This window comes from Erinaceus europaeus, chromosome 6, assembly GCF_950295315.1.
Source record: "Erinaceus europaeus chromosome 6, mEriEur2.1, whole genome shotgun sequence".
Lineage (NCBI taxonomy): Eukaryota > Metazoa > Chordata > Mammalia > Eulipotyphla > Erinaceidae > Erinaceus > Erinaceus europaeus.
The window spans coordinates 47,018,801-47,037,598 of record NC_080167.1 but is presented as its reverse complement, the minus strand read 5'-3'; the positions used below and the strand labels follow the sequence as shown (position 1 = coordinate 47,037,598).

The window sequence follows — 18,798 nt, the reverse complement described above, 5'->3', positions numbered from 1 at the left end:
CAAACTTCATCCCACTGCCTAGTCCATAATTATGTGGAAGGAAGAGAGTTTCTTCTGCCATTACTCACAACTATCCAAATGATTCAGCATTCTAGATTGCTCACATGATAACTACTTCTAAAAATGAAAACACATTCCTTAACAGAGTGTGATATGGCCATTCCTCCTGTAGCCCACAGTGAAAAATTTGGCAATCACCCTTTGAAATTTTCCCATCAAGGGCAGGGGTAGATAGCATAATGGTTTTGAAAAGAGATTCTCATGTCTGAGGCTCCAAAGTCCCAGGTATAATCCCCCCACACCACCATAAGTCAGAGCTGAACAGTGCTCTGGTAAAAAAGAAAAAAAAATGAAAATTTCTCATCACATCCTATTTGCTAATGACTGTACAGTTTCTTCATTGATTAACCCAAGTGGCCAATTACCAAACTCCATTTCTTTTGGGGCAATGTAGACTCATTTTGTTGTTGTTGTTGTTGTTGTTGTTGTAGTTGTGAGTGAAAAAAGAATGAAATATACAGTATTCTAAACAAAAACAAGTTTGTGGCTCACATAGTTAGCAACCACAGCTTTCCTCAGTCTATACTGGCTATCAGTGAACAGTGTGAAGTGAAAACCAATAAATTGACACTGTAAACAGGGTATTCATTTTCATGCAATGGTGAGTGTTGATGAAACAGGGTCCTTGGCAAGATCCTTGAACCAGTCACTTCTTACCCAACCATAATTCCAAAGACCTCTTAGGCAGGTAGTTGCAAAGCACATTTTCAAGATGTAAGGCAAGTGTTCACTATTCTGGTTGAAGAAGTAAGGTGATAGAGTCCTTGTTTGGGCAAGTTGAGAGCTAAGAATGCAAACTCTATAGTACATAAAGGAAGTCAAGATTGAATCCCAGCAAGGAAAGACCAAACCAGTCCCCAGCCTTCATGACTTTGCTTCTAAAGTCAAAGCCAAGAGGATCTTAGTTTTAAAGCAGTGTTCTGAACCCCCTCCCCCTTGCAGGAAACTCCATTTTTCTGCCTTGGAAGATTAAGTGTTGTGTCAGCTCCTATCAGAAAGTTGAATCTCTGCTTCCAAGAAGTCAGGTAATTTCAAGCCTGCTGCCACTGCTTTGTCATTTGTCTAACTGGGACAGCAAACTTTTCTCCAGGAATTATTTTCTAAGGCCCCTTGGATTCCTACTCTTCCTTTCAGATCACTTCTTGGGTCTATTTAAGTCCTGGGTCCACTGACCTGATAGACCTTGCAGAACCACAAGAAGCCTGCCAAACTCTTCACACACTATTCAATAGAAAAGCAGTATGAATTCTCATTAAGACTGGGTTATTGGGGGCCAGATGTTGGCACACTTAATTAAGCACACATGTTACCTACCATACACAAGAAGCCAGGTTCAAGCTTCCACTCCCCACCTGCAGTAGGAAGAGCAATGAATCAAGTACTGCAAGTCTCTCTCTTTCTCTCTCTCTCTCTCCCTTTCTTCCCTCCTCTCTCAATTTATTTATTTTCTTTATTGGGGGATTAATAGTTTACAGTAAAAATACAGTAGTTGGTACATGTGTAACTCTCTCAGTTTTCCACATAACACTACAATCCCCCACCTAGGTCCTCCTCCACCATCATGTTCTAGGACCTGAACACTCCCCCCAGCCCCAGAGTCCTTTACTTTGGTGAAATATACCATCCTCTCTCAATTTCCATCTGCCCTATCAAAAAATAAAAAGAGACTGGGTTACTATTGAAATAAGTTCAAACTTCTCTTTTAATCATTTTACATAAAATATCCTGTCTTTTTATACAAAATCAATAAATTATTCTAAGGGTCCTTGTCAGTTTCTAGATCAACCTGTCTTTTGTGGTTTCTGTTTATTTTTTTTTAAATCTCATTTGGATTGTTCTATGAATCTTTGAGCAGAAGACAAAAATTAACTTGGAAGTATTTGATTTTCATCCAGAATAGCTAATGTCAAGAGTCTACTAAAATTTTTTTAAAAAATCAGTGGCTATAATACAAATATTGACATAATGATACTAAAATGGCTAAATTTTCAGGAAGACTTGACCACTATGACTGGTTGACATACTGAACTCCATCAAAGTAAAAACCATGTCATTTGTTACTGTGACCTCAGCACCAACTTAGTTTGGTACTCAATTCAGAGCAGGATCTTGCATTGACCTGATAATAGGCACATAGTTTCAGATACCCAACTAAAAGCAGCTTCCTGGGTAGGGAGACAGTGCAATGGTTGCTCTTTGGACTTACATGCCAGGTTCATTCCCTGGCACTCCATGCCAGAACTGAGCAGTGCTCTAGTCTCAGCTTGCCCCCCTCTGCCACTAGTAAAAATAAATTTTTACAAAGGAAATCATCATAAAAGACCAGGGACTGGGTCTGTACAGATAAAGGCAATGCTTCAATCTAAAACCAAAACCCTTTTCCTGCTCAATCTCTCCATTGGAAAGGAAGTGTTTATATTCAGTTGCTTTAAAGTAATGAAGTCAAGTCATCAAGAGCACAAGCATGTAACCTCTTATCATGGTGTTGAGTATCATACTTGCTTAAAATCCCTAAGAGGATTCCATGAGTGATGATGCCTCCCCCCCACTCAGCTGTGAATCCAGAGACATCTCAATGCCAGAAGAAGGCACAGTCTCTGGAAGTCCATGTTGGTGCAGGAAGAGTAACTCCAGCTTGTGAGCACATGACTGTGAACACATGTCCCAAAGGAGGGGATTTGCTTGAGATAATGAATAACAAAGCATCCTCTTCCCAGGACCAGTAGTATGTACTCCCGTATGCTGAGAGAGAGAGAGAGAGAGAGAGAGAGAGAGAGAGAGATGGAGGGAGGGGGCTCTACCTGCAAGGATTTAGAACTCTCTTCTTGCCCTTTTGCCAGCAGGCTAGGCTTTCTCACTTGAAATAATTGCAAATGATGATGTTACACTATTTAATAAACAAGCCATGTAAATCTCAAGAACAGGGCCAGACACTGTGGTGTGCCTCCAACACTTAGCTGGGATTTGCTCCATGGCTAAATACAAGGCTTCTAAGCCAGCTGAGCGGCTGGTTGGGGCTGCTCTGCCTGGGTGACATCACCACTTGGCTTTCCAAACACACCTCTTTGGCTCTGGCTCTTCTGGCTCCTTTCCATGTAAACACGGCTTGATTAATGCCACAGAAGGACAGTGAATCACGTTTTCCACTCTTGTAGGGGAAGTCAGAATGGCAGTGGCTCCTCCTCACAGGGGACACTGAGTATAGCATCCCTGGAAACCACATGGAAACTGCCATGGTGCCTCACTGCCAGCTCGACAACACACTGATGGAAGAGCAGCTGAGGCTTCACCTGCTGGAAGACCTGGAGCCCAGCTCAAAGCTGTATTCAGAGGTCTGACCATTTGGGGAGACTCCCAATCAAATCATGATGCTGCCCTTTGAGGAGGAGACAAGGGAATGAATGAGGCTTTACCCCTGTGGTCACAGATGTTCTGTGCCCATCAGAGCCTGGGTGGGTCACTCTCCCCACCACTGCCTCCAGCTGGAAACTTCACTGGACAAATCCAATCAGTAAATCAAGTGAATCCAGGAAATCTGAAAGCAAAACCTCTCCCCACAGAAATAAGTATGCTGCAGATATCAATCTTTACAGCCCTTTCAACAGAGATAGTTGGTCTGTTGTAAATAGTCAAGAAATGACTCCGGGGAGAAAACTTGCACTGCTATCCCTGAATAGCACCTGAGGGGGTTGCTGGGTCTCCTTGCAGCAGGTGAACTGCTTCCTCAGCCTCAGAGTTAACTGAAGGGTGGGAGTTGAGTATGTGGCGCAACGAGTCATAGTGTGTGACTATTCTTTTTTTTTTTTTTTTTTGAGGGGGGGATGACTAGCTGGGAAACCTCTGCAAGTAAACATGGTGAGTGTTGAAACAGCACATGGTAGCCAACTGGACTGTGTGTACTGTCCTATTCCCCCTGCTGTGCAAAATTAAGAGACTATAAGGCATTTGGGAAGAGCCTCTCATCTTCATTCCTCATGCGTTGTATCCAGAATAAATTGAACCTTGCAGGTATGCACTATGGTCTCAGGAATATATATATATTCCATTTTAATAAGCCAGAAGAGAAAGTAGTGTTTTTTAACCTTGACTTTTTCGGTCAATTAAACTCAAACTCCTCAGATCAGTCAAAGAAAAGGAAGGGAATTTTGGCATCAGTTCCAGAGTTGGTACCTTTTTTAATGAGGTCTGCAAAAATTCTTAGCTTGTAGCAGTAGTAGGAGGCAGTGAGCAAATGATCAGGTATTAGCAAGTCATTTCAATTCTTTTTGTAAAATAATGTTTATTTATTTGTTAGATGGAGACAAAGAGAAATTGAGAAGGAAGGGGGAGATAGAGGGAGAGAAACAGAGAGATACCTGCAGCACTGCTTCACCACTCATGAAACTTTCTCCTTGCAGGTGGAAAACAGGTTCTGGATTACGTCATCTCAGTTCTTTTAAAGGTTCTTGAGATTATATAATTCCCATCCACTACTACACACCACACATATAGCATTCACACACAGCACATATACTCCAGGAGGACTCAGGGAATAGATGATTCAGAGGAAAGAATTAGTTGATCTGCTATAACACTAGCTTAGATTCTACAGGCTTCTAAATTATTCACAAAACAGACTTGGGAAACTAGTGAGAGACAATTTGCTTCAGATTTCCTGTTTAAAGTGAGCAGAGACCAGTGTGGCTGCCACCATACCCCTTTGAGTATTGACGTGCCTGTGGAAATGGTGGGTAGGGGGTGAGGCATGGAACTTTCTGGAATGCACTATCTCATCCTTGGAACAATTTGTGCTACTTTGTTGTTGTGTTTATTTTTCTTTCTTTCTTTCTTTTTTCCAGTCACACTTACTGCCCCAGGCTCTGCCTTCCAGATTAAAAATGCTGCAAGATTCCCCCATCTTGCACAAGAGCACAGAAAGACTTCTAGTCCCTTGCATAACAGCTCCTTCTTTGCCTCAGCCCAACACAATTAGGGTGATTTTATGGATGCCACCAGATTACAGAATGAGAGACACCGCGAAATTTAGTGCTATTTCTAAGGCACAGGAGTTAGAGACCAAAGATCTCTACGGGGTGCAGAAGGTGGGAGGTCTGGTTTCTGTAATTGCTTCTCCACTGGGCACGGGCACTGGCAGGTTGTGATCACATCTTTTTATTCAGATTCTCTTTAAGGACCAGCTACCTGATGATGGAGGATGGTTCTCACAAATGATTGTAGCTCCAGGGCTGGCACAGCTGAGCAGCCTTTATCAACCAAGAGACGGAGCTCTGGGGAAGGAGTAAGAGGTCTGAAATGTGACCCTATAGTCCACCGTGACTGGGGAAAAGGAACGGGTGGTGGACATTATGACATGTATCTTCTTGTTCAGCATCCACACCTCTCAGCCACTTGGATTTCTAAATGTAACTTTGAGAAAAATCATGATCACACATTCTCAATCACTGTGAGTTGCTTAGTTTCTGTATTAATCACATGGAGAGAGTTGATATTCATTTTCACATCTTGGCCACAGTCAGGATCAAGAAAAGCCCACAGCAAACAATTTTATCCTGAAAATTGTATGTTAGAATCCCTCCTGGCAAGAAGAGGCAGCAGTCCGTATTTGGACATGTTGATTCAATAACCTGAGTCTTCATAGACTGGCCCTTCTGCTCCAGAGCAAATCTGTGCGGTGCTCACAGTCACTCACAGTGAAGGGCTTTCTGGCTAAACGTGTGAGTCAGTGTTTCACCCACAACAGCCACATCTCAAGACCTGCTGGCAGCTTTAAAGAATCAGCTGGGAATTCAGTAGTCCTCAACCCAAACTGACAAGAAAGACCTCCTTGGTGAGTTTACAGGCAGTTGTCTCCAGAACTTGAAATGTGTGTTTATATAATTGAACATTTAAGACAATAGGAAAATGTTGACTACTATGTCTCCCCAACACCCCGTCCTTCCTCACCCATTCTCACTAATACCTTGAACAAATACCTTGAACACAAATACCTTGAACCCTGGCAAATTTTCACAGGACACTGACTTAGGTAGAGGTAAATGAAAAGGGACCATCATGGGAGAAACTGTAGGTGTCCAGGGTGTGTGTGTGTGTGTGTGTGTGTGTGTGTGTGTGTGTGTAGAGAGAGAGAGAGAGAGAGAGAGTAGGAGCCTGTATTGTGTGGGAGGGTGTCAATGTGGATATGAGTATAAATGAGTCTGTACATATGACTATGTATTATGTGAATACGTGAGTGTGTGCATGCCTAAGTGTGTTGTGTATGAGAGTGTATCTGTCCGCATACATTTCCAACTGTGTGAAGAAGAAAGAGGCAGTGGAGAAAATGAGAAGGCAGGTGAGTTTGCTCTAAAACGTCCAAGTTTTCTGTCCATAGCACCATCGCACAACACCAATGCGAAAGCCCTCAGCCACTATCATCAGTGATTGTAGACATCTCCTTGTTCCTACTCTGGAAGGCACAGAGGCCTCTTCCTAATCTGCCTGGACCCATATATTCACCTAACTGGAGGTGCCAGTTAAGATACAGTTCTGGCCAGTCAGGTGCTGACACCCCAGTGGAGGAGCTGGGAATTAACCATCTTCTTTCCTGAGAAGTACTGCACCACCATGTTAACAAGTGGAAGAGGATGCTGCTATGGAACATTCAAGATGGTTTCCAGGAGGGTTTGAAGCCCACCTGATGGATGAGCAGGATTTCAATGAGGAAGAAGAGGAGATGAAAGTGAACACTAGAGCAAAGGCAAGATGTGGACATGACAAGGAAAAAATGTTAGTCTAAGAGACCAATAGTTGATTGGAGATTAAATCAAGAGGCAGGAGTAGATCTCCTGGCCTCTAATGGTCACAACTGTTGGTCCTTCAAATAAGAGGGATAGAGAAACCATTGAAAGTTAAACAAACAAACAAACAAACAAAAAACAGTGTGACCAAAGCTAGGCTTGGAAAAAAAAATCCTTGTTCTGTCTTCAGTACAGAAAAGGATAAAAAGAAAAAAAGAGGATGGAAGAAAGAATAAATTAATCTTTGGAGACTTCTGTGACCTTTTTGCTATTTTGTGCATCCTTTATCCATTTAGTCATCTGTGTCTTTTTATTGAGCATTAGTTATGTACCAGACATTGTGTGGGCCTGTGAACACAAGCACAAGCTCAACCTAATGGAGTCTAAAGAATGTTCCATATGTCCCAATTCTATGTAACCAAAATCATAGGGGCAGAAAGAAGAAATCAAGTGAGATTTTTGGATTCAAAATCTGTGAAGATGGTACTCATAACATAAAGGTGATTTGATGTGACTTTTGAAGAAGGGACATAGAGATAAGTACGATTTCAGGCACCTGTCCTGTTGTACCATTGATGCTCCGGCAACGGGATCTCAGTAACCAAAATTAAGAACAAATGTTGTGAATTCTCCAAGGTGTCATACAACAGCCCTGCACCTTCTCCTTTTGTAATCTTAGGACCCAAAGGCAAATAATCATTTCCCCGGTGTATCACCTTTCCACTCAATCAATTTAGAACCTCGATAATTTTTTACAATTCTTTTATATTTATTTATTTTCCTTTTTCTTGCCCTTGTTCTTTTTTTATTGTTGTTATAGTATTATTGTTGTTGGTATTGATGTCATCATTGTTGGATAGGACAGAGAGAAATGGAGAAAGGAGGGGAAGACAGAAAGGGGGAGAGAAAGATAGACATCTGCAGACCTGCTTCACCACTTGTGAAGTGACTCCCCTGCAGGTGGGGAGCCGGGGGTTCGAACCAGGATCCTTACGCCAGTCCTTGTGCTTTGCACCACATGCACTTAACCCACTGTGCTACTGCCCAACTCCCTCTCGATAATGTTTTAACAACATATCTGCATATGCAGACTGTTTCAAAAGTGAGATACTACAACAAACCCTGGAAAAATAAACATTATCTCTTGTCCCAACCCTTCAGTGCCTGAATTTCATTTCAGTGCCTGAGGGAACGAATACTGAAAGTTGAACAACAATTCTCCTCCTGCTATTATTTCCATTCATGTTCATAAACACACCATGATTTTATGATTTTTTTTCTTTTGCAGTCATCACCTGCTTTAACTCTGTTCCGAAAAGGTGTTCCCTCCCAACTCCATCTTATTCCCCCTTCCTCATTTTTTCAAAGAGCTAACGTTCTGATTTTAGTTCAGCTAGAATCTAGTGCTCATTTACTCTCGTGTAGAAGTTGTCAAGGCTGAGCCAAAGGATGTGCCACTTTTGCATGTCTTTTTCTATTCAAGCATTTTTGTTTTTCCTCGAGTTTTTAGTAGGTTGCCTTGTTTTTTCAGTCACTTAGTTTTCTATGAACCTGCCACTCTAGATCTCCACAGATCCCAAGAGTCCAAAATAATCTCTCACAATATTCAGACAAATGTGAATTTTATTTTCTTTGGGCACTCTGCCCAGAATCTTCAGTCTCCCAGATCCAACCAGAAGGCTGTTCTGAAAGCTCCACAGCTGGCTTCCTGGCTCCTCCCATCACCTTCATCGTGGAAGTCCCTTCATTCTTGTCAGTCCCTCTTTCCTGGTCACCCCGAATTCCTTTCTTGGTGCCCCTACTTTGTCTGCTGAGTACTTCCTCCATCAGCTTCATGAGAGGTGACATGTTTTGAGAACATATTGTCTGAAAAACGTCAATATAACATCTATACATTAGAACTTGCATATTTTGAGCACCTCCCCCGACCTCATTTCATCTCCCCTGTAGCTTCATAAAATTTTTTTAAATATTTATTTTATTTATTTATTCCCTTTTGTTGCCCTTGTTGTTTTATTGTTGTAGTTATTATTGTTGTTGTCATTGCTGGATAGGACAGAGAGAAATGGAGAGAGGAGGGGAATACAGAGAGGAGGAGAGAAAGATAGACACCTGCAGACCTGCTTCACCGCCTGTGAAGGGATTCCCTTGCAGGTGGGGAGCCGGGGTTCGAACCGGGATCCTTATGCTGGTCCTTGTGCTTTGCGCCACCTGCGCTTAACCCGCTGCGCTACAGCCCGACTCCCAGCTTCATAAAATTTTACTAACCATCTGTACCTGATGAGAGGTGGAGTGACCCACCTGTACCACAAAGAGCATGTGACTACGTTGTCTGTGCCCTCACTACCTCTGTCACTTACACAGAGAAACTCAGATAGTGGGAGCACAATCTATGTGAGCTAAAAGATGGATAAATGCAATAAATCACCAAAGCAAGCCCCTGCTCATAGTGAGGGTGTGTGAGCAAAGACTGGGTCTCAGGAGCTTAAAGAGGCTGAGGCAAAATTGTTTCAGAAAAGGAGATGCAGGTTGTGCCAACCTCTGTTCCCCCCCTTCTTCCCTACTCACCCCCTTTTATTTTTTCTGAATCAATGCTCTGGCTTTTCAATGGCTCTAGAGCAGATGTCCTGAGCCAAGGTGCTGAGGGGCAGAAATGTCACTGAGGGGCCTCACAGAAACTGCTTCTGAAAAGGGCGAGCAGATGGCACCCCTGGGGATGCTTGGCAACAAGACGCCTGCCAGGAAAACTGGACTCGTCACTTCCTCCGCTGACAACACCAACAAAGCCCAGAGCTGGTTGTGTGTCCAGGCCTTGGCTACAGGAAATCAGCCACTGCCACCTTTGAAAAGTGGCGAGTAACCTCTCCGGTCGAGACCAACTGCCCAGCTAGTTTCCTGGGGGAGACAAAAATGTCTCCCATCATCTTCATCGTGGAGGTTGTCACTGACAGTATAAACCCTCTGGTCCTAAAGAGCTGTCACTGTCCCAATCATCAGAGTCCGAAAGAACCTTGTTGACCACTGTGGACATCCCTGTGATGCATGAGGAAGTCAGGACCAGAGGTGTGGCCTCTCCTGGGACCTCACAGTAGGGGAGGGGCAGGACAGGACAGAGTCATCCTCCAAATTCATCTCAGAGACATTTTTTGTTTTTATTGTCACCTTGGTTATCAGTACCTACATGATGAATCCATTGCTCCTGGGGATCATTTGCTCCTTTCTTTTATTTGATAAGACAGAGAAATTGAGAGGGGAGAGGGAGGGAGGGAGGGAGGGAGGGAGGGAGGGAGGGAGGGAGGGAGAGAGAGAGAGAGAGAGAGAACCTGCAACACTGCCTTACTGTTCATGAAGCTTCTCTGCAGGTGGGGACTAGGGGCTGGAGCCCAGGTTTTCACAAATGGTAACATGTGCATTCAGCCAGGTCTACCACCACCCTGTCCCTGGACACTTTGCTTTAATGGTCTCATCCCCAAAGATCTTTTGAAAATCTCAGTTACACAGTGTTCTGGTAAAAATGAATGGGTGCAATTCAAATGGCTATACTGGAACAATTTGGTGAGGTTGCAGATTTTCATTCTATTTTTTAAGATTTATTTATTTAATTAATGAGAGAGAGTGAGACTGAGACCAGGAAATGAGAAACAAAGAGAGGGAGAGAGACACCACAGCACCAAAGTTAGTGTCAAGAGGCCCGGGAAATCAAACATGGGTCCTGCACACAACAAAGCAGGCATCCTCCCAAGTGTGCTATCTCACTTTTCCAATCCATAGTTAAAAATACATAAATAGTATACTCTAATTCCATCTCAGGTGGTTCACTTTCTAACAAAGTCCCAAAACCTAGATATACACCAGTTTCTGTGAGAGAGAGCATATGTTCACATGTATCCATAAACTACTACAAAATATATACCTGAAAGCAGAAGTACACTAGAGTTTGCAGTGAGTACACCCCTAACACTTCCTCTCCACTATTCCAAGCTTTGGGTCCATGATTGCTCAACAATTTGTTTGGCTTCGCATGTTAACTCTCTTTTCAGTCACCAGGTTCCAGATGCCATCAGGATGCCGGCCAGGCTTCCCTGGACTGAAGACCCCACCAATGTGCCCTGGAGCTCTGCTTCCCCAGAGACACACCCTACTAGGGAAAGAGAGAGGCAGACTGGGAGTATGGACTGACCAGTCAACGCCCATGTTCAGCGGGGAAGCAATTACAGAAGCCAGACCTTCCACCTTCTACAACCCACAATGACCCTGGGTCCATGCTCCCAGAGGGATAGAGAGTGGGAAAGCTATCAGGGGAGGGGGTGGGATATGGAGATTGGGTGGTGGGAATTGTGTGGATTTGTACCCCTCCTACCCTATGGTTTTGTTAATTTATCCTTTCTTAAATAAATTTAAAAAAGGAAAAAAAAACAACAGAATTTAAAAAAAATACATAAATTGGGGTGGAGTGGTGATGCACCTGGTTGAGGGAACATGTTACCGTGTACAGGGACCTGGGTTCAAGTCCCTGGTCCCCACATGCAGTGTGGAATCTTCATAAGTGGTGAAGCAGTGCTGCAGGTGTCTCTCTTTTTCTCTTCCTCTCTAGCTCCCCACCCCTCTCAACTTCTGTCTCTATCCAACAGAAATAAAGTGTGTGTGTGTGTGTGTGTGTGTGTGTGTGTGTGTGTGTATAAATCTTGGGCTGGTGAAATAGCTTTTTGCCATGTGTTTCAATTCTGTTCTCCACCATATTGAAGAAAGTTTTGGTGCTATGACCTCTCTCTCTCTCTCTCCTCTCTCTCTCTTCCTCTCTCTCTCTTTTAGATTTTTATTTTATATTTATTTATTTACTTATTGGATAGAGATAGCCAGAAACCGAGAGGAAAGGGGTGATAGAGAGGGTGAGAGACAGAGATACCTGCAGCACTGCTTCACTACTCATAAACCTTTCCCCCCTGCAGGTGGGGACCGGAGGCTTGAACCCCGGTCCTTGTGCATTGTAGCATGTGCATTCAACCAGGTGCGCCACCACCCAAGACCTCTCCCTGACTCTGTCTCTATCTAAAACAAATGAGTGAATCTCTCTCAGTCTCCCCCAAACTACCTATCTCTGCTTCCCTCCCTCACGCTGCCCTGTTCATTCACCAGCTGAATGTGGCATTACACCCACATCAACCCTCCAAAAGCAACTAGGGCTTTGGGAAAGAAAGCAGGGGCCTCGGGGTGGAGGGGTGCACACTGCTCGCACCTGCTAGCCAAACAAGCTGCAGCAACAGGAGCTCCAAAGGGAGGAGCGGGAACCTGTTGAGGGAAGTTGTGCTGGGACAGAACAAGAAGAGGCATGTGGAGTGGTTCTGTTTCACAATCGCCCGGCTCCATACCAGAGCTCCCGGCTCCATACCAGAGCTCATGGCCTGGCACCTTCTCTGCTCCAGGCCCAAGACCCCTTAAGGGATGTTGCTAGGGCTACAATTTTTGCAAATACCAAATAAATGATGACTGAAGCCTATGTCAAGCTCCATCACCAAAACAAGAGTGAGTGAGTGAGTGAGTGAGTGAGTCCTACCGGGCCCTGTGGTGACTGTCTTTTTGCAGGTTGTATGTCTTACAGCAAGTCTACTTGAGGGAGGATGATTTATTTAACCTTTGCAATGGAAAGCAGCCATCACTCAAGAGAAGACAAACATGACGCCTGCCCAGGTTGCTCCCCTTAAACGAGTTCATTTCTTTCTTTTCTTCTCTTTCTTTTTCTTTCTTTTTTTCTTTTAAACACAAAGGACCCAGAGTCCCTGATAATGAAGGTAATATATGATTGCCATAAAAAGTTCACTCTCCTTTCAATTCCAATTTACCCTACTATAAATCAGTGATCCGCTTAATCAAATATCCCTCCCCTTTAATTGTTTTATCTTGCTTTTATGTTAAATCTCATGGAGTGACTGCTGGCAGTAGTCTTCACATTACAGGAAGAAAATGTCCATGGTTGGCCCCTAATTAGTCCAAACCTCAAACATGGGTTCTGAACATTAGCCAGGATGGAGAGGGCCCTCCCTATCTCGCCAGGCCAGTGGACAAATCCAAATCAGAAAGCAAACTGGGGTTAGTGGAGGTAACCATCCATCTGCTGTCATAGAGTGGCGGCCCCAGCTTTCAAACACACCCGGATTCTTCTCTTTTTTTCATCAGTGTCACCCATAATTCTCTTACAGAGCTTTCAAACTCCATTGAGTTGTCTCTTAAATTCTCCAGCCTGCAACTGTCCCTTTGAGCATGGCAGTACTTGCCCAGACTAGCCCATCGGCTTTCCTGGGGAAAGAGCATCAAAACAATGCAGAAGGCAAGGCCACGTCAAACCCCAGGGCTGGGGGCTGGGCAGTGGTGCACCTGGCTGAGCTCACATGTTGCCATGAAGGAGGACCCAAGTTCAAGCCCCTGCTCCCCACTTACAGGGGGGAAGCTTCACAAGTAGTGAAACAGGTCTGCAGGTGTCTCTCATTCTCCCTCTTTATCTCCCTCTCCCCTATCAATTTATTTCTGTCCTATCCAACCAAATAGAAAGAAAAGGAGGGGGGGGGAGATGGCTGCCAGCAGTTTTTCAAGTCAGAATTCTAAAAATCCTTTTGGAAAAAAATAATAACTAGAATGAGCATACACCCCACCCAGTTCCATCTTCATTACCCAGCAAATCTAAATATCCCCCAAACCCAGAAGATGCCTCCAGAGTTCGGTGTACTTGTTTTGAATTTCCTCGGCTGAGTGGCAGAAAGTGAGAAGTTATTTTGGAGATGAGGAGAACTCGTGAGATCCAGGCAACCTTCTTGAAAATATCCGCATCTCAGTGGTCCAGGGGGTGTTATAGTAGATAAAGTGATCTACACTCAAGCCTGAGGCTTGAGTCCTGAGCTTGGTCCCTGCCTAGAAGCTTATTTACCGGAGTGATGTCTTGTTTTCTTTCTTTCTTTTTTTTCTCTCCTCCTGTCTCTCTCATAAATAAACATTAAAAGAAAATAAAATATCTGCACTGTGATGTGTATCGGTGATGTCTCCACCAGTTTCATGAAGGATCTGAGCAAATTTGAAATTCAGGTCCATTTTTACCACAAAGACAAAACACCAATACCATTCATATCTACATTTCTCATCTGCATTTCTAAAAAGCCAGGAAAGAAAAGCAGCTGAAATTTTATTTCAGGCAGAGCTACATGCACTAACTAGTGTCAGAAGACATTTTGCAAAAGTGAAGAGAAAAACTGATTGTTTTAATGACACCGGAGTTCTACGATAATTGAAAATGTTTAGAAAGAACTTAAAAGCTCGTGGAAAACTTACTAACTGACGTCATATAGGCAATGCTTTGTGCTAGTCATTATGGTGACGCTTTGCTTTGGGATCTACCACATCAGACGGGGTTGTGGAATGAAGTATGTTAAAGGTGTAGATATAATTACCACAACAGAGTGGATCTAATGGAGGGGGGAAAGACAAGAGAAATATCCCATTAAAGAAACAAAAACTTTATATGAGACATTATTCACATTTCTGCAAATGGAATTTTCTGATTAACTACCATATATTATGTTATTTGAATAACTTGAGGAAAGATTAATTCCCTGAGCCTGTCCTCAGCAATATTTTTTCCAGGGCTGAAATTGGGCTTTAAAACAAAACGTCAACTGTGCAAGTCCATAAGGTAGGAGTCTGGGGCTGAGAAACTTCCAGGCTGGTCAGTTAAAAGTGATTTAAGAAATGCAAAATCACTCCTTCACAAATGTGTATGGGCAACTTGTAAATTGATATATCAAAATCGCAACAGGAATAGAGCAATTTGTCTCTCTTTGCCAGCGCTGGTGTAGCCCACAGCTGCCTGCCAGATAATATACTGATTGGGACTTTGCTAATTTACAGAGCCTTTAAGTCTAATCTCCCGGGCCAGCCTAAAGGGCTTCTCCTTCCATTGAAATGCCAGAATAATTGAAATTGTCTTGGGCAGACAGTTCAGGCAATAATGAATATTCCCTCCGCTGATTGCATGCCAAGGTTATACAGCTCTGCAAACAGCGGGGGACCCTGGGGAGAGGTGGTCACCAACTTGTGGATGGAGGTACAATACCTACAGCTTCTTGTTCCCACAGTCTCTCAAGGTCAAGGACGCCTGCCCACCAGAACTCCCCATACAGCTACCCAATGAGCCAGTCTCCCACCTGCTTCCCTGACTCCCTGGAGGCAGATAAAGGCTGGGAATGGCTGTGGGTTTTGTTTTTGAAATGGGAGACAGAAAGACAGAGAGGAGGAGGAAAGAATGTTGGAGTGACTGGAGGGTGGGTGAGGGTGGATTGAAGGAAGCAAGGAGGGATGGAATGGTGGGGGGAGGGAAGGAGGAAAGATAAGTTGGGAGGAGTGAAGAAAAGAAGATGGACCTGTCTGTGCACCTGGTTGAGCACACATGTTACAGTGTGCAAGGAGCCAGGTTCAACTCCCTGCCCCCACCTGCAGGGAAAGCTTCACAAGTGGCAAAAGTGTGCTGCAGCTGTCTCTCTTTCTCCTCCTTTATCTCCTCCTCATCTCTAATTTCTCTCTGTCTCTACCAAATAAATAAATAAATAAATTTAAATTTTAAAAAAATATTTATTTATTTCCTTTTGTTGCCCTTGTTGTTTTATTGTTGTAGCGATTATTGTTGTTGTTACTGATATCATTGTTGTTGGATAGGACAGAGAGAAATGGAGAGAGGGAGGGGAAGGCAGAGGGGGGAGAGAAAGATAAGACACCAGCCAACCTGCCTCACTGCTTGTGAGGTGACCCCCCTACAGGTGGGGAGCCAGGGGCTCGAACTGGGATCCTTAGGCCAGTCCTTGTGCTTTGCGTGCTTAACCCACTGCGCTACCTTCTGACTCCCATAAATATTTCTTTTAAATTGGAAAGGAGGGAAAAAAAGAGAGGGTGGAAGGTGGAGGGGAAGGAAGGAAGAAGAGAAGGTAGAAGAAAGAAGAAAAATAAAAGATGGAAGAAAAATGGAGAGAAAAACATATATATTGCATGTGGCCCTGGAGCTGGCACAGTGGATAAAGTACTGGACTCTTAAGCCTGAGGTTTTGAGTTTGATCCCTGGCATTGCTTGCACCAGAGTTCTAGATCTCTCTCTCCCCTAAACAAATCTTTTCTTAATGGCACATTTAAAATACAGCAAAAATAATATAAGGACTTGGCTCCACAAATGACAGCAGAGCTAAGAAGTTAGTTGTTAGGCTGCAAACACAAAGCAGGAGGCAAGTGACGGAGAAAGAGGCCTCCGTGGTCACCTCTGGGAAGTAGACTAATGTAAGTGCATGTGGCCCTGGGCCAGAGCTGGAGCCGGAGACCCCTTCAATCCCTAGGAGTCATCCTGTTGTGTCTATATGGGCCCCACTTGGCTTAGTCATCTGCATATCTTAGCTTGTTTCCATGTCTTTAATTAATTAATTAATTAATTAATTATTATTATCATCAACATCATCATCATCATTACTATCATGTTCAAGTGACAAGTCAAAGACTATCTTCACTGCTTGGGCTATTTTTCTTCTCAGATCGGTTCTTGGGGGGGAATTCCCAGGAATTATCATTCTAGAACTAAAGAATGTCATCATTTTAGGTCAATTTATGAGGAGCTCTGCTTCTGACCCAAGATGTGACCCCAGGACTCCTTCCTAATCATAAAACTGAACAGAGGCAAAGAGGGACAAGCAACCAAGGACTCAAGTGCCTCTTTCTAGAGACAAAGAAGGGAAATTCCAGCACTCTTAAACAATCTACATTTCAACACTGCAGCAACCACCATGGCAAGATCTTTCCTGAGAGCTCAGAGATGCTGGGGGAAGCTATGATTAACTCTGCAAAGAATGACTGACTGCTCTTGGCTAGGACTAGAATAGTACTTACTGCTTGGTGTTTTTCTTAAAGGAAAATGAAAACTCAGCATTGTTTCATGGAAACAATGGAAAGCCGGAAGCAGATGCTAGATGAAGAGCCTCCTTTCTGAAGTAAATGTCCCATTCTTTACTGTCATGTAACTGAAAAACTGGGGAATACCCAGGCCTGAGAAAAATAAGGAGGGCTCTGTCATTTTCTTCTAAGACAACAGCAAAAAAGCTTAAGACTCCAGGTGTATCAACTCAAAAGACATTCATCTGGAGAGAGGTCTGCATCCTATGTCCCCTGCATCACTCTTTACAGTAGCCAGGAGAAGAAACAGCCTAAGTTCCCAAGTGGATAAAGAGGATATGGTCTAGACACACAAAGGAATATTGCGCAGTCATGAAGAATGATGACTTCTCACCACCTAGAAAGTGTGTTAGCAGAGGAAAGACAACTCCCTTGTAAGGACAACTGTAAGAATCCCAGTTTGAGCCCCTGGCTCCCCACCTGCAGGGGAGGTCTCTTCACAAGCGGTGAAGCTGCAGGTGTCTATCTTTCTCTCCGCCTCTCTGTCTTCCCCTCCTTTCTCCATTTCTCTATGTTCCCTGGGGGAAATTTAAAAATAATAATAATAAAAGAACGAAAACAAAAATTAACTTTGGACCTGAAGACCAGAAGGGATGGGTACAAGGGATGTGAGAGTGGGAGAAGGCATACATCAGGGAAAAGGGTATATAGGTGTTGATTGCAGTGACTCATACCTGAAACCTGTGATATGTTATAGTACAGTGAGACTTCAGTCAGAAAATCCAATGAGGGAGTCAGGTGGTGGTAGAGCGGGTTAAGTGCACGTGATGCAGAGCACAAGGACCCACGTAAGGATCATGGTTTGAGCCCCCAGCCCCCCACATGCAGGGGAATCGCTTCACAAGTGGTGAAGTAGGTCTGTAGGTGTCTTTCTCTCCCTCCTCTGTCTTCCCCTCCTCTCTCCATTTCCCTCTGTCCTATCCAACAACGACATCAATAACCACAACGTTAAACAACAAGGACAACAAAAGGGAAAATAAATAAATATAAAAAACATTTTAAAAATAAATTGCAGGTTCTAAATCAAACTGTAAAATAAAATTATTTCAAAAAAAAAAAAAAAGAAGAAGAAAAAGAAAGAAAAATCCATTGGAGTTCGGGCTGTAGCACAGCGGCTTAAGCACACATGGCGCAAAGCACAATGACTGGTGGAAGGATTCAGGTTCCAGCTGCTGGCTCCTCACCTGCAGGGGAGGCACTTCACAGGCGGTGAAGCAGGTCTGCAGGTGTCTGTCTTTCTCGCCTCATCTCTGTCTTACCCTCCTCTCTCCATTTCTCTCTGTCCTATCCAACAACAACGACATCAGTAACAACAACAATAGTAACTACAACAATAAAACAACAAGGGCAACAAAAGGGAATAAATAAGTAAATATTTTTTTAAAAAATACATTGATGGCTAGAGAGACAGCACACTGGGTAGGGCACTAGCATTGCAATGGACACGACCCGGATTCAAATACCCAATGGTACTAAATGATGCAGACAGCCTGGAAAAGGACACAGAAAAGATGACAATGATATGGCGCAGTGGAGGTTCGGGATGGCGGGGGGCAGGGTGGAGGGTCCCTGGGAAGTGATGTAACATGACTGCTGGTGCAGTGAATTTCCTGGCGCGTGTGACTTATGTTTTAGTCCTAAACCCTTCACACTGCAGGTCCTATGACTTTGGGGGCAGTTTGCTTAAACTTCCTACCCTCCAAAAATCCTTTTCTACAAAGTGGAGATAGTAGTAAAATATGAATCCTCATTTAACTGTTGGGAGGATAAAATGAAACTCCTCCCATGGTCTTCAGCAAATAGTAACTATTGACCCATGTGTATAAAAAGTAGAAATTGGGGGTCGGGTGATAGCACAGCGGGTTGAGCGCATGTGGCACAGAGCACTAGGACCTGCGTAAGGATCACGGTTTGAGTCCCCGGCCCTCCACCTGCAGGGGAATCGCTTCACAGACAGTGAAGCAGGTCTGCAGGTGTCTATCTTTCTCTCCCC

The 18,798-nt window shown here is 43.8% G+C and overlaps 2 long non-coding RNA genes across 3 annotated transcripts in view; both read right to left on the bottom strand.

Annotated features, from left to right (window-relative positions):
* Nucleotides 1–18,798, bottom strand: part of LOC132538923 (uncharacterized) — an 839,470-nt gene that overhangs the window by 732,678 nt on the left and 87,994 nt on the right. The window lies entirely within an intron of this gene.
* Nucleotides 8,468–18,798, bottom strand: part of LOC132538922 (uncharacterized) — a 41,701-nt gene continuing 31,370 nt past the window's right edge. The window contains exon 5 of the long non-coding RNA XR_009550242.1: nucleotides 8,468–8,702. This is a non-coding gene — a long non-coding RNA (uncharacterized LOC132538922). The remainder of the gene's footprint in view (nucleotides 8,703–18,798) is intronic.